The following is an 11828-nucleotide window of genomic DNA, read 5'->3' as shown; positions in this document are numbered from 1 at the left end:
GGTCAAAGTATTGGAGTTTCCACTTCAACATCAGTCCTTCCAATGAATATTCAGGATTAATTTCCTTTATGATGGACTGGTTGGATCTCCATGCAGTCCAAGGGACTCTCAAGAGTCTTCTCCAACAACACCGTTCAAAAGCATCAATTCTTTAGCGCTCAGCTTTCTTTATAGTCCAACTCTCACATCCATACATGACCACTGGGAAAACAATAGCCTTGACTAGATGGCCTTTTGTTCGCAAAGTAATGTCTCTGCTTTTTAATATGCTGTCTAGGTTGGTCATAACTTTTCTTCCAAGGAGTAAGTGTCTTTTAATTTCATGGCTGTAGTCACCATCTCCAGTGATTTTGGAGCCCCCCAAAATAGTCTCTCACTGTTTCCACTGCTTCCCCATCTATTTCCCATGAAGTGATGGGACTGGATACCATGATCTTTGTTTTCTGAATGTTGAGCTTTAAGCCAACTTTTTCCACTCTCCTCTTTCACTTTCATCAAGAAGCTCTTTAGTTCTTCTTCACTTTTTGCCTTAAGGGTGGTGTCATCTGCATATCTGAGGTTATTGATATTTCTCCCAGCAATCTTGATTACAGCTGGTGCTTCCTCCAACCCAATGTTTCTCATGATGTATAACTCTCATGAAGACTTATTATAAAGGTGCAGTAATAAAGACAGGGGTTTCCCTTGTAGCTTAGTCGGTAAGAATCTTCCTGCCATGCTGGAGACCTGGATTCAATTCCTGGGTCAGGAAGATCCCATGGAGAAGGAAATACTGGCAACTCACTCCAGTATTCTTGCCTGGAGAGTCCCATGGACAGAGGAGCCTGGCAGGCTACAGTCCGTGGGGTCGCAAGACTGTGCGATATTGGGATCAAGACACATAAGTAGACGGTGGATAAATAGCACCATATATATATGTTAACTTTTGACAAAGATGCAAAAATGCTGTGTTGTATTTTCTGTCCATTTTGTACTCTTCTGTCCAAAAGGTACATTCTTTTCAAAAATTGGAAATGCATGTACAAAAAAATTACATGAACTTGGATCTATATCTCATACAATATATGAATATTAGTTCAAAATGAATCATTGGCTTAAGTGTAAAATTATAAAACTTCTACAAGAAAACATAAGGGAAATTATTTGTGACCTTGAGTTAGGCAAAGAGTTGTTAGGTATGACACCAAAAAACATGGTCCATTAAAGGAACAAATTGATAGTTTCTGGTTCATAAAATAAACTTCTGTTTTTCAGAAGACAAGTTACAGACTAGGAGAAACTGTTTGCAAAGTACATTAATGATAATGGGCTTGTATCCAGAATATATGACAGTCTCTCAAAAATGCTACAAATAAGAAAACTACCTACCCAATTAATGGCCAAAGTGTATGCACAGATGCTTTATCAAAGATTATCTACAGATAGCAAAGAAACACATGAAAAGATGTGCACAAGTCCTCTCCCCACTTCTCTTCCCTGAGGACAACCAATATTAATCATTTTTTGCTTTCTTTCCAGAAATATTTCTTTACAAATAATGCTTTTAGATTGCCTGGTATATGATTACTTTCCATCCTATATCTATGAAAAATCTTTAAGAACAGAGAAATAATATTTTATTCTTAAATTTTCTCATGCAAAAATGGAGAAACCAAGTCAAGTACTGACATTAATAGTTTTGTGGAGACGTTTCAGTGGGTTTTTTTTTCCCTTTTTTTTTTTAAATTTTTTAAATTTTTTATTTTTTTATTAGTTTTTTATTTTTTTAATTTTAAAATCTTTAATTCTTACATGCGTTCCCAAACATGAACCCCCCTCCCACCTCCCTCCCCATAACATCTCTCTGGGTCATCCCCATGCACCAGCCCCAAGCATGCTGTATCCTGCGTCAGACATAGACTGGCGATTCAATTCTTACATGATAGTATACATGTTAGAATGCCATTCTCCCAAATCATCCCACCCTCTCCCTCTCCCTCTGAGTCCAAAAGTCCGTTATACACATCTGTGTCTTTTTTCCTGTCTTGCATACAGCGTCAGTGGGTTTTGTTTAAATTGTGTGAAAAAGAGTTCAAAGAAACAGATCGTTGATATGAATCAGTCATGGGTTTTCCATGTGTTCCCCATCCTGAACCCCCTTCACACCTCCCTCCCCATCCCATCCCTCTGGGTCATCCCAGTGCACCAGTCCTGAGCGCCTGTATCATGCATCGAACCTGGACTGGCGATCTGTTTCACATATGATAATATATATGTTTCAATGCTATCCTCTCAGATCATCCCACCCTTGCCTTCACCCAGAGTCCAAAAGACTGTTCTATACATCTCTTTCTCTTTTTCTGTCTCTCATATAGGGTTATCATTACCATCTTTCTAAATTCCATATATATGCGTTAGTATACTGTATTGGTGTTTTTCTTTCTGGCTTACTTCACTCTGTATAATAGGCTCCAGTTTCATCCACCTCATTAGAAGTGATTCAAATATATTCTTTTTAATGGCTGAGTAATATTCCATTGTGTATATGTACCACTGCTTTCTTGTCCATTCTTTGCTCATGCACATCTAGGTTGCTTCCATGTCCTGGCTATTATAAACAGTGCTGCAATGAACATTGGGGCACACGTGTCTCTTTCAATTCTGGTTTCCTCAGTGTGTATGCCCAGCAGTGGGATTGCTGGGTCATATGGCAGTTCTATTTCCAGTTTTTTTAAGGAATCTCCACAGTGTTCTCCATAGTGGCTGTACTAGTTTGCATTCCCACCAATAGTGTAAGAGGGTTTTCAAAAAGTGTCAAAAAGTTATGACACTGAAAGATAAACTCCCCAGGTCAGTAGGTACCCAGTATGCTACTGGAGAAGAGTGGAGAAACAACTCCAGAATGAATGAAGAGTTGGAGCCAAAGCGAAAACAACACCCAATTTTCATGTGACTGGTGATGGAAGTAAAGTCTGATGCTGTAAAGAACAATATTTCATAGGAACCTGGAATGTTAGGTCCATGAATCAAAGTGAATTGGAAGTGGTCAAACAAGAGATGGCAAGAGTGAACATTGACATTTCAGGAATCAGTGAACTACAATGGACCAGAATGGGCAAATTTAATTCAGATGACCATTATATCTACTACTGTGCATAAAAATCCGTTAGAAGAAATGGAGTAGCCCTCATAGCCAACAAAATTTTCAGATAGGCAGTATTTGGGTGCAATCTCAAAAATGACAGAATGATCTCTGTTCGTTTCCAAGGCAAACCATTTAATACCACAGTAATCCAAGTCTGTGCCCTAACCACTAATGCTGAAGAAGCGGAATTTGAATGGCTCTATGATGACCTACAAGACCTTCTAGAACTAACACCAAAGAAAGAAGTCCTTTTCATCATAGGGGACTAGAAGGCAAAAGTAGAAAGTCAAGAGATACCTGGAGTAACAGGCAAGTTTTTGCCAAGAGAATGCACTGGTCATAGCAAACACCCTCTTCCAACAATGCAAGAGACAACTCTATACATGGAATGGACATCACCAGATGGTCAATACTGAAATCAGATTGATTATTTTCTTTGCAACTGAAGATGGAAAAGCTCTATACAGTCAGTAAAAACATGAGTGGGAGCTGACTGTGGCCCAGACCATGAACTCCTTATTGCAAAATTCAGACTTAAACTAAAGAAAGTAGGGAAAACCACTAGGCCATTCAGATATGACCTAAATTAAATCCCTATGATTATACAGTGGGAGTGACAAAATAGATTCAAGGGATTAGATCTGATAGACAGAATGCCTAAATAACTATGGATGGAGGTTCTTAACATTGTACAGGATGAAGTGATAAAAATGATCCCCAAGAAAAGAAATGCAAAAAGGCAAAATAGTTGTCTGAGGGGGCCTTACAAACAGCTGAAAAAAGAAGAAGCTAAAGGCAAAGTAGAAAAGGAAAGATATACCCATCTGAATGCAGAGCTCAAAATGATAGCAAGGAAAGATAAGAAAGCATTCCTAAGAGATCAGTGCAAAGAAATATAGGAAAACAACAGAATGGGAAAGACTAGAGATCACTTCAAGAAAATTAGAGATACCAAAGAAACATTTCATGCAAAGATGAATAAAATAAAGGACAGAAACAGTACAGACCTAACAGAAGCAGAAGATATTAAGAAGAGTTGGCAAGAATACACAGAACTACACAAAAATATCTTAATGATACAATGGTGTGATCACTCACCTAGATTCAGACATTGTGGAGTTCAAAGTCAAGTGGGCCTTAGGAAGCATAACTATGAACAAAGCTAGTGGAGGTGATGGAATTGCAGCTCAGCTATTTCAAGTCTTAAAAGATGATGCTGTTCAACTGCTGCACTCAATATGCCAACAAATTTGGAAAACTCCACAGTGGCCACAGGACTGGAAGAGGTCAGTTTTCATTCCAATCCCAAAGAAAGGCAATGCCAAAGAATGTTCTCACACTAGCAAAGTAATGCTCAAAATTCTTCAAGATAGGCTTCAACAGTATGCCAACCGAGAACTTCCAGTGGTTCAAACTGGATTTAGAAAAGGCAGAGGAACCCGAGATCAAATTGCCAACATCTGCTAGATCATAGAAAAAGCAAGAGGATTCCAGAAAAACATCTACTACTGCTTCATTGACTGTGCTAAAACCTTTGACTATGTGGATCACAACAAACTGTGGAAAATTCTTAAACAGATGGGAATACCAGATGGGAATATCACCTGTCTCCTGAGAAATCTGTATGCAGGTCAAGAAGCAACAGTTATAACCAAACATGGAACAATGGACTGGTTCCAAATTGGGAAAGATGTACGTTAAGGCTGTATATTGTCAGTCTGCTTATTTAACTTCTATGCAGAGTACATCATGCGAAATGCCTAGCTAGGTGAAGCACAAACTGGAATCAAGACTGCAAGAAGAAATATCAACAACCTTAGATATGCATATGACACCACAGTTATGGCAGAAAGTGAAGAGGAACTAGACAGACTCTTGATGAAAGTGAAAGGGGAGAGTGAAAAACCTGGCTTAAAACTCAAGATTCAAAAAACAAAGATCATAGCCTCCAGTCCCATCACTTCATGGCAAGTAGACGTGGGAACCATGGAAACTGACAAAATTTATTATCTTGGGCTCTGAAATCACTACAAATGCTGACCGCAGCCATGAAATTAAAAGACCTTCTCCTTGGCAGGAAAGCTATGACCAACCTAGACAGCATATTAAAAAGCAGAGACATTATTTTGCCAATGAAGGTCCACATAGTCAAAGCTAATGGTTTTTCTAGTAGTCATGTATGGATATGGGAGTTTGACCATTCAGAGGGCTGAATGCCAGAGAATTGATGCTTTTGATCTGTGGTGTTGAAGACTCTTGAGAATGCTTTGCACTTCAAGGAAATCAAACCAGTCAATCCTAAAGGAAATCAACCCTCAATATTTATTGGAAGGACTGATGCTAAAGCTGAAGCTCCAAAACTTTGGCTCCCTGATTCGAAGCACTGACTCATTAGAAAAGACCCTGATGCTGGGAAAGATTTAAGGCAGGAGGAGAAGGGGACAACAGAGGATGAGATGTTTGGATGGTGTCACCACCTCGATGAACATGAGTTTGAACAATCTCCAGGAGATGATGAAGGACAGGGAAGCCTGGTGTGCTGCAGTCCATGGGGTCTCAAAGAGTCAGACATGACTGAGAGGGTGAACAACAACAAGTTAAGAAGAAGGAAGGAAAGGAGTATGATCAAGCATGGAGAATGGAGGAAGAAGTTAGGCAGGGGTATAGAAAAGGAGGTGATCAGCGGGAAGGATGGAAGACTAGAAAGAGATCAAACAGGAAGGAGGGGAAGGATGGAAGGGAGGTCTGACAGGGAGAATTAGATGAATGGAGGTTGATAAAACATGGAGGAGGTGAGGAATGAGGCCAGGACAGTGAGATGGATGGGGGCTGATCAAACAAGGAAGAATAAGGGATTTTGGAGGTGAGAAGCAGGGAGACGATGACTGGGGATGTGAGGTAGGGAGAATAAGAATGAAGGGAAGTCAGAAAGTCAAAACAGAGGAATGGAGGATGGCCTTTTGGGGATGATTGGGAGTGGAATGTCAGGCAGGGGCTGGGAAAAGAAAGTAGATGGGCAAGCAAGGAGACAGGAGGAACAGGGAATGGTTACACAGTGAGGAGCAAAGGAATGTAGGCTAGACAGGCAGAAAGAGAGACATATTGGGGGGGGGGGTGGTCAGGCAAGGAGGTTATCAATAAAGAAACAGCAGCCAGGCAGACAGAAAAGTGAGACTAGAAGATGATTGAGCAGTAAGAAGAGGGGAATGTAGGGGAGGTCAGGAAGAAAGGAAGGGACCCGCAGAGGTTAGCCAGAAGGTATGAAGGCATTCAGGCAGAAGGAAGAAGGAATAGGAGATATTTCAAGCATGGAGAACCAGAGGAAGAAGGTGTGATAGGGAGAAGGTGAGGAATGGAAGTTCATGAGGGAGAAAAGGACAAGTCTTGCCTTGGGGTCCCTTGAGTGCTCAGGGCATAACACCTGGAATTGCTTGCACTACCTCTTATTATTAGGAAGGTGGTCCCACCCTGAACCCTGCCCACACCTTGTCACCAACCCCAGCCAAGTGAGCTTCCTGGTGTCTCCCCCACCAAACCCTGCCCCTAATTCACACACTTCTGCCTCTGAGCCCACCCACATGCTGCCCTTGATCTTGCCCACCCTGCTCCTGCTCCTGTCCACATCATGCCTTTGAAGCTTCAGCTTCATCATCAGTCTTCCAATGAATATTCAGGGATGATTTCCTTTAGAATTCACTGGTTTGATCTCCTTGCAGTCCAAGGGACTCTCAAGAGCCCTCTCCAGCACCAATATTTACCAGAAAAGGCAAGCATAATTAGCCTGAGGGCAACTTATTGAAGCTTGTGATTCACCAGGTTCTACGTCCAAGATTCCCTCAATCAGTTGTCTTTGAGCCTTTTTCCTATTATTCCCTAGCCGAGGGTTTCATCCTAGGCTTTCCTGATTCCCTTGTTCCTGCAGGGTCTGCATTCTCAGGAATCTCTTTCTCCAGTCCCTCTTCCAGTGTCTTGGCATAATGTAATAATGACATACGGTTTTCCCATCTACCTTGGCTCCCTTCACATGTTGTCCAGAGTAGGGCTTCTTCCCTCAGAAAATAGTTGTAACCAAGTGGCTAACACAGTGATATTTAACTGCTTCTTTTCTCCTTCCTCTTTCTCTACATTGTCCCAAAATTGAGCAGCTCCTGCTAGGTTTTATGTAGTATTCGGTCCTGCTGCTGCTGCTGCTGCTGCTGCTAAGTTGCTTCAGTCATGTCCGACTCTGTGTGACCCCACAGATGGCAGCCCATGAGGCTCCCCCATCCCTGGGATTCTCCAGGCAAGAACACTGGAATGGGTTGCCATTTCCTTCTCCAAGGTTGACACAAAGTAAATAAGACCAGTGGGTGATTTTGAACTACCCCTGGACCCATGATGGTAAATTTTGGGAAGCCTCAACAAACTGCCAATGGAAATCAACTGGGAAATCACTAGTCTTCTGGATACACTGCTGTGATTTCTCCCAGCTCACTTTTCTTAGAAGGACTTCAGCTATGGCCATTTGCAGGCGCTCTCAGTGGGTCCCTCGAGCATTTAGTTCTTCCATTATGTAGGAGGTGGCATACAGTCAGAGTCATTTTCTTTCTTTTTTTAAAGTAATTAATTTATTTTAATTGGAAGATAATTACTTTACAATATTGTAGTGGATTTTGCATATACAGACACATTATTTTGGCCACATTCCCCCTATGAAGGGCTGTAAACTGAAAACAAATGCCAGGTACTTGTGCAAGCTTCTGTGGTCTTCCCTGGGCTCAGGAAAAGGAGCCCTCAGTGAATAATGTAGGGGAGTTGAACAGCATGTAGAGTTGTACTGTTTCAACCCTGGGTAGCTACGTGATGGCATCTGCTTTATTGGCAAAGTGGTTAGGGAAGGCTAGCTGTCTTCAGGAAAAATGTAGAATTAGATGACTCCTGGGTTTCCTTTCCCAGTTATTCCTTAATAATATTGCTTTATCATCTCTGCTTTCCCAGCTGTATAGTTTGTGGATAAGAAAATATTCTTGGAGGTCAAAATCTAGGCTAAGCATGAAATGGAATCAGAGCTAGGGCATGACAAACACACACCTCACAAAGGGAGATAATTCATCATTGTCTCCTTGTCCTTCTTTGCAGGGAAATCTACTGATTAACCGCCCATCTTGAAGATCATAGCTTCGCCCTTACTAGGAGTCAGATTGAGGCGTGAAGATGAAGAGCTGCCATGGAAAGGGAGCAAAAGGAGGGGAGACAGCAGAGAAAGGAGGAGGAGGGTTTGGAGAAAGAGAAAGAGAATTTAATTCTCCCATTTCCTCTTCCATTTTGCTCCATCTTCCCAAATGATTTTTTACCTTCTTCTTAGGGTGATATGCATCCTGTAAACATTAGTAATTCCTTTGCTGGGGATGAAAGTGCAATTGTAATCACTCAGTCATGTCCAACTCTTTGCAACAATTTGGACAGTTGCCAGCCAGTCTCCTCTGTCCGTGGGATTCTCCAGGCAAGAATACTGGAGTGGGTTGCCATTCCCTTCTCCAGGGGATCTCCTGACCCAGGGATCAAACCCGGGTCTCCTGCGTTGCAAGCAGATTCTTTACTGTCTGAGCTACCAAGAAGAGGTTCTTCTAAGAACCACCATATATGTTAATTCATCCAAATTAATGGAAGCGTCCTCAGGCCAATGTAAGACTGCATTTTCCTTTCAGATGGATTCCCTTCCAAATGTCATATTGAGCTGTATTGGTCATTTGAGAGAAAAGATTTGCAAGTAAGATCTGGCTTCCCATCTTTCCCACCATTAAAGCTGATGATGACTCTGATGGACTTTTAGGTCCTGTATTATGCATGCTTACTCAAAAAGAAAATCTAGAATTTGGAGAGTGAGAGCCATCGAGGTAGTATTTGAGAAGAGCAAAGTGGTAAAAGGGGATGGGGGTGGGGGGCTGAGGGTGGGGAATCCGCTTGTCATCACTTCCCATTACAGCCACCTAGATGTGGTCAGGTACCCGGTGGCGGCGCCAGCTTGGAGGCGGGTGGCTCAGTATACTTCAGTGACGAGACCACCAAGGGTGCACAGCCGCTGTGGGCCGCCTCAGCCGCTGACCACCTGGACCTGGTGCAGAGCCTGCTGCGCTGCGGGGACTTGGAAAGCCGCACCACATGCACCCTCTCGGAGCCCTTGCATGCTGCCTGCTTTGATGGGCAACTGGATGTGGAGCGATACTCAGAGGGCGAGCACCAGGCTACCTGGGGGAGGCCAACCAGCGCAGGCACACACATGCCTCCTGATCTACCCTTACACAGGCCATCGCCAGATCGCCATCTACCAATTAGATCAGGGTTCCCACCTGAACCTGAGCAATGTCAAGGGCAACAAGGCCCTGCGTGACCTCACCGAGGCCGGCAGCCTGGGTGTCCAGCAGGTGCTGTTCAGCTGCCAGACCCACAGGGAACGGGATGGCTATGGCATGACCCCACTGCTGGCAGCCCACGTGACGGACCACAGGCGCATGACGGGGGACCTCACCCAAGAGCAGCCTGCTGGAGAGGAGACGCAGCCAAGGCTGGCCTGAGAAGGTCTGTCTACCAGCCAGGCATGTGCGCAGCCCCAGGGCTCATGCTGCTGAAGCTCCTCCTCAGGGGAACCCCTGAGCACCAGCTGAGAAGCCGTCTGACAGCCTTGGAGTTGCTGGGAGCCACCTACATGGCTAAGAAACGGAATCTGCTCAGGGTCCTGAAACTCTTGGGAGGGGCCATGGAGCTGCGTCACCAGGGGACACGTATCTGCCAAAACCTGAGTCCCAGCTGGTCCTCGGTCTGACTATTCCAGGGAGGTGAACACCACCAAGGAATTGGAGGCGCTCAAAATGCAGTGTGATGAGATGCACAAGCAGGCACTGCTGACCTGAGAGTGGTCCTGGGTCCCTCCCACCCGGATATTTCCTACCCTGTGCGTTACCAGGATGCTGTGTAGGCCGACTGGAACAGCTTTTAGCTCTGCATCCCCTCATGGAAATACATCCTAGACATGCAGCAGAACAACCTGGAGCCTCTGATTGCCAGCAGCTTCCTATCCTCTGATGAACTCTTCTCCTAAGTGCTCCAGAAACCCTTGGCCAAGGGGCAGCCTGGGCGTGCCAACTGGCTTTGCAGATCTCATGTGGGTGCTGTGCAAAGGGCACTGGGAAGTGGAGCAAGCCCAAGGAGCCCAGGGACTCAGCCCAGGACTCACCAAGGCCCTGGACATCATCCTCCACCTGCTCTATCTGCTGGAGAAAGTGGAGTGCCATCCTGATCAGGAGGACATGAAACCCCAGAGGATGAGGGTTTGCACCCCTCTCAGCAAGAATGGCTCCACTCCTGCACGTGGCGGTGGATTTGGACCAAGAACATGGGCCACTTCTCAGGGGCAGATTCCCTTACTCGAAGTGGTCAAGGTGGTCTCGACTTCCGGGTCGATCCAGACAGCTGGGACTTTGACAACAACACCCCAGTGCACATCGCGAAGCAGAACAACTGCCTGGAGATCGTGAATGCCCTGACAGAGGCAGGGACCCACATGGACGCCACCAGTGCCTTCAAGAATATGGCCTGCAAGGTGCTTCATGAGAAACTGCTGGCCAAGATCACCATTCAGCCCTTCAACTACGTGACCCCAACAGTGCCTTGTGGCCTTCACCTTGGACAACAACAAGATCCCCTACAAGGGCTTCATTCCCTAAGAGCTGGAGGCTTTCCTCCGGCTGTACTGAAAGTGGTCAGAGAGGAGAACCCAGGACGGGCGGGGCCCGCACCTGTCCCTGCCCTCTCTGAGGACCTCTTTTGGTGGCTGGAAACTGGGGAAGAGCTCACGGGGCCTCCAAGGTCCCTTCCCCTCATCATGGAGAGGGGCAAGAATCAATGAGTTGTCAGTAGTAGAAACTTCCAGACCACGTGCTCAGAGAACTGGCTTTCTCTAGGAGTCCACACGCCCATACTCCACAAGGAGAAGATGCTCAACCTCCCACACATTCCGTTTGCTCTAGTTGCAGAGAATCTTGCCTTCTGACCCCTGGCAGAGGGAAAGCATCACCTCCCTCTCCTACTAGAAACACAAGAAGGAGCTGAGAGTTGGGTACAGCCTCTATCTCTTACGTATCAGACAGGATATATACACCCACCCAGGGCAGTGTTAGGACTGGGGGCTCTGAGGGGTCAAAGTGGGAGAATTCACCCTTCCAGCACATTCACACCTGCTCCTTCTGCCCTGCTGTGGGTCAGACTCTCTGCCCCTGGGCCACCAGCCCCTTTCATAGCCTTTGTGGTTTGGTGTTATGTTTATTTACCTGGCAAAGTGGAGTTGGTGCTTACCAGGTGGCTCAGTGGTAAAGAATCCACCTGCAATGCAAGAGAGGAGATGCGGGTTTGTTCCCTGTGTCAGGAAGATCCCATGGAGAAGGGTATGGCAACTCACTCCAGCATTCTTGCCTGGTGAATCCCATGGACAGAGGGTCCTTGTGGGCTACAGTCCATGGGGTCCAAAGAGTTAGATGTGACTGCGCACACTCAGGCACAAGCAGCTTACGTTTGTGGTGCAGGAGGTTTTGCTGCCATACACTATTTTTTTTTCAATATAAAAAATTAATATATTTTAATTGGAGGCTGATTACTTTACAATATTGTGGTGGTTTTTGCCATACATCAACATGAATCAGCCACTGGAGTACATGTGGCCCCCATCCTG

The 11828-nt window shown here is 45.0% G+C and overlaps 1 pseudogene; it reads left to right on the top strand.

The window, feature by feature from the left end:
• The first annotated feature begins 8946 nt into the window (after positions 1 to 8946).
• On the top strand, positions 8947 to 10857 carry LOC128069553 (protein fem-1 homolog A-like; annotated as a pseudogene).
• Positions 10858 to 11828: the final 971 nt, after the last annotated feature.

The sequence above is a fragment of the Budorcas taxicolor genome, chromosome X, assembly GCF_023091745.1.
Source record: "Budorcas taxicolor isolate Tak-1 chromosome X, Takin1.1, whole genome shotgun sequence".
Lineage (NCBI taxonomy): Eukaryota > Metazoa > Chordata > Mammalia > Artiodactyla > Bovidae > Budorcas > Budorcas taxicolor.
This window is presented reverse-complemented; position numbering and strand designations above follow the sequence as displayed.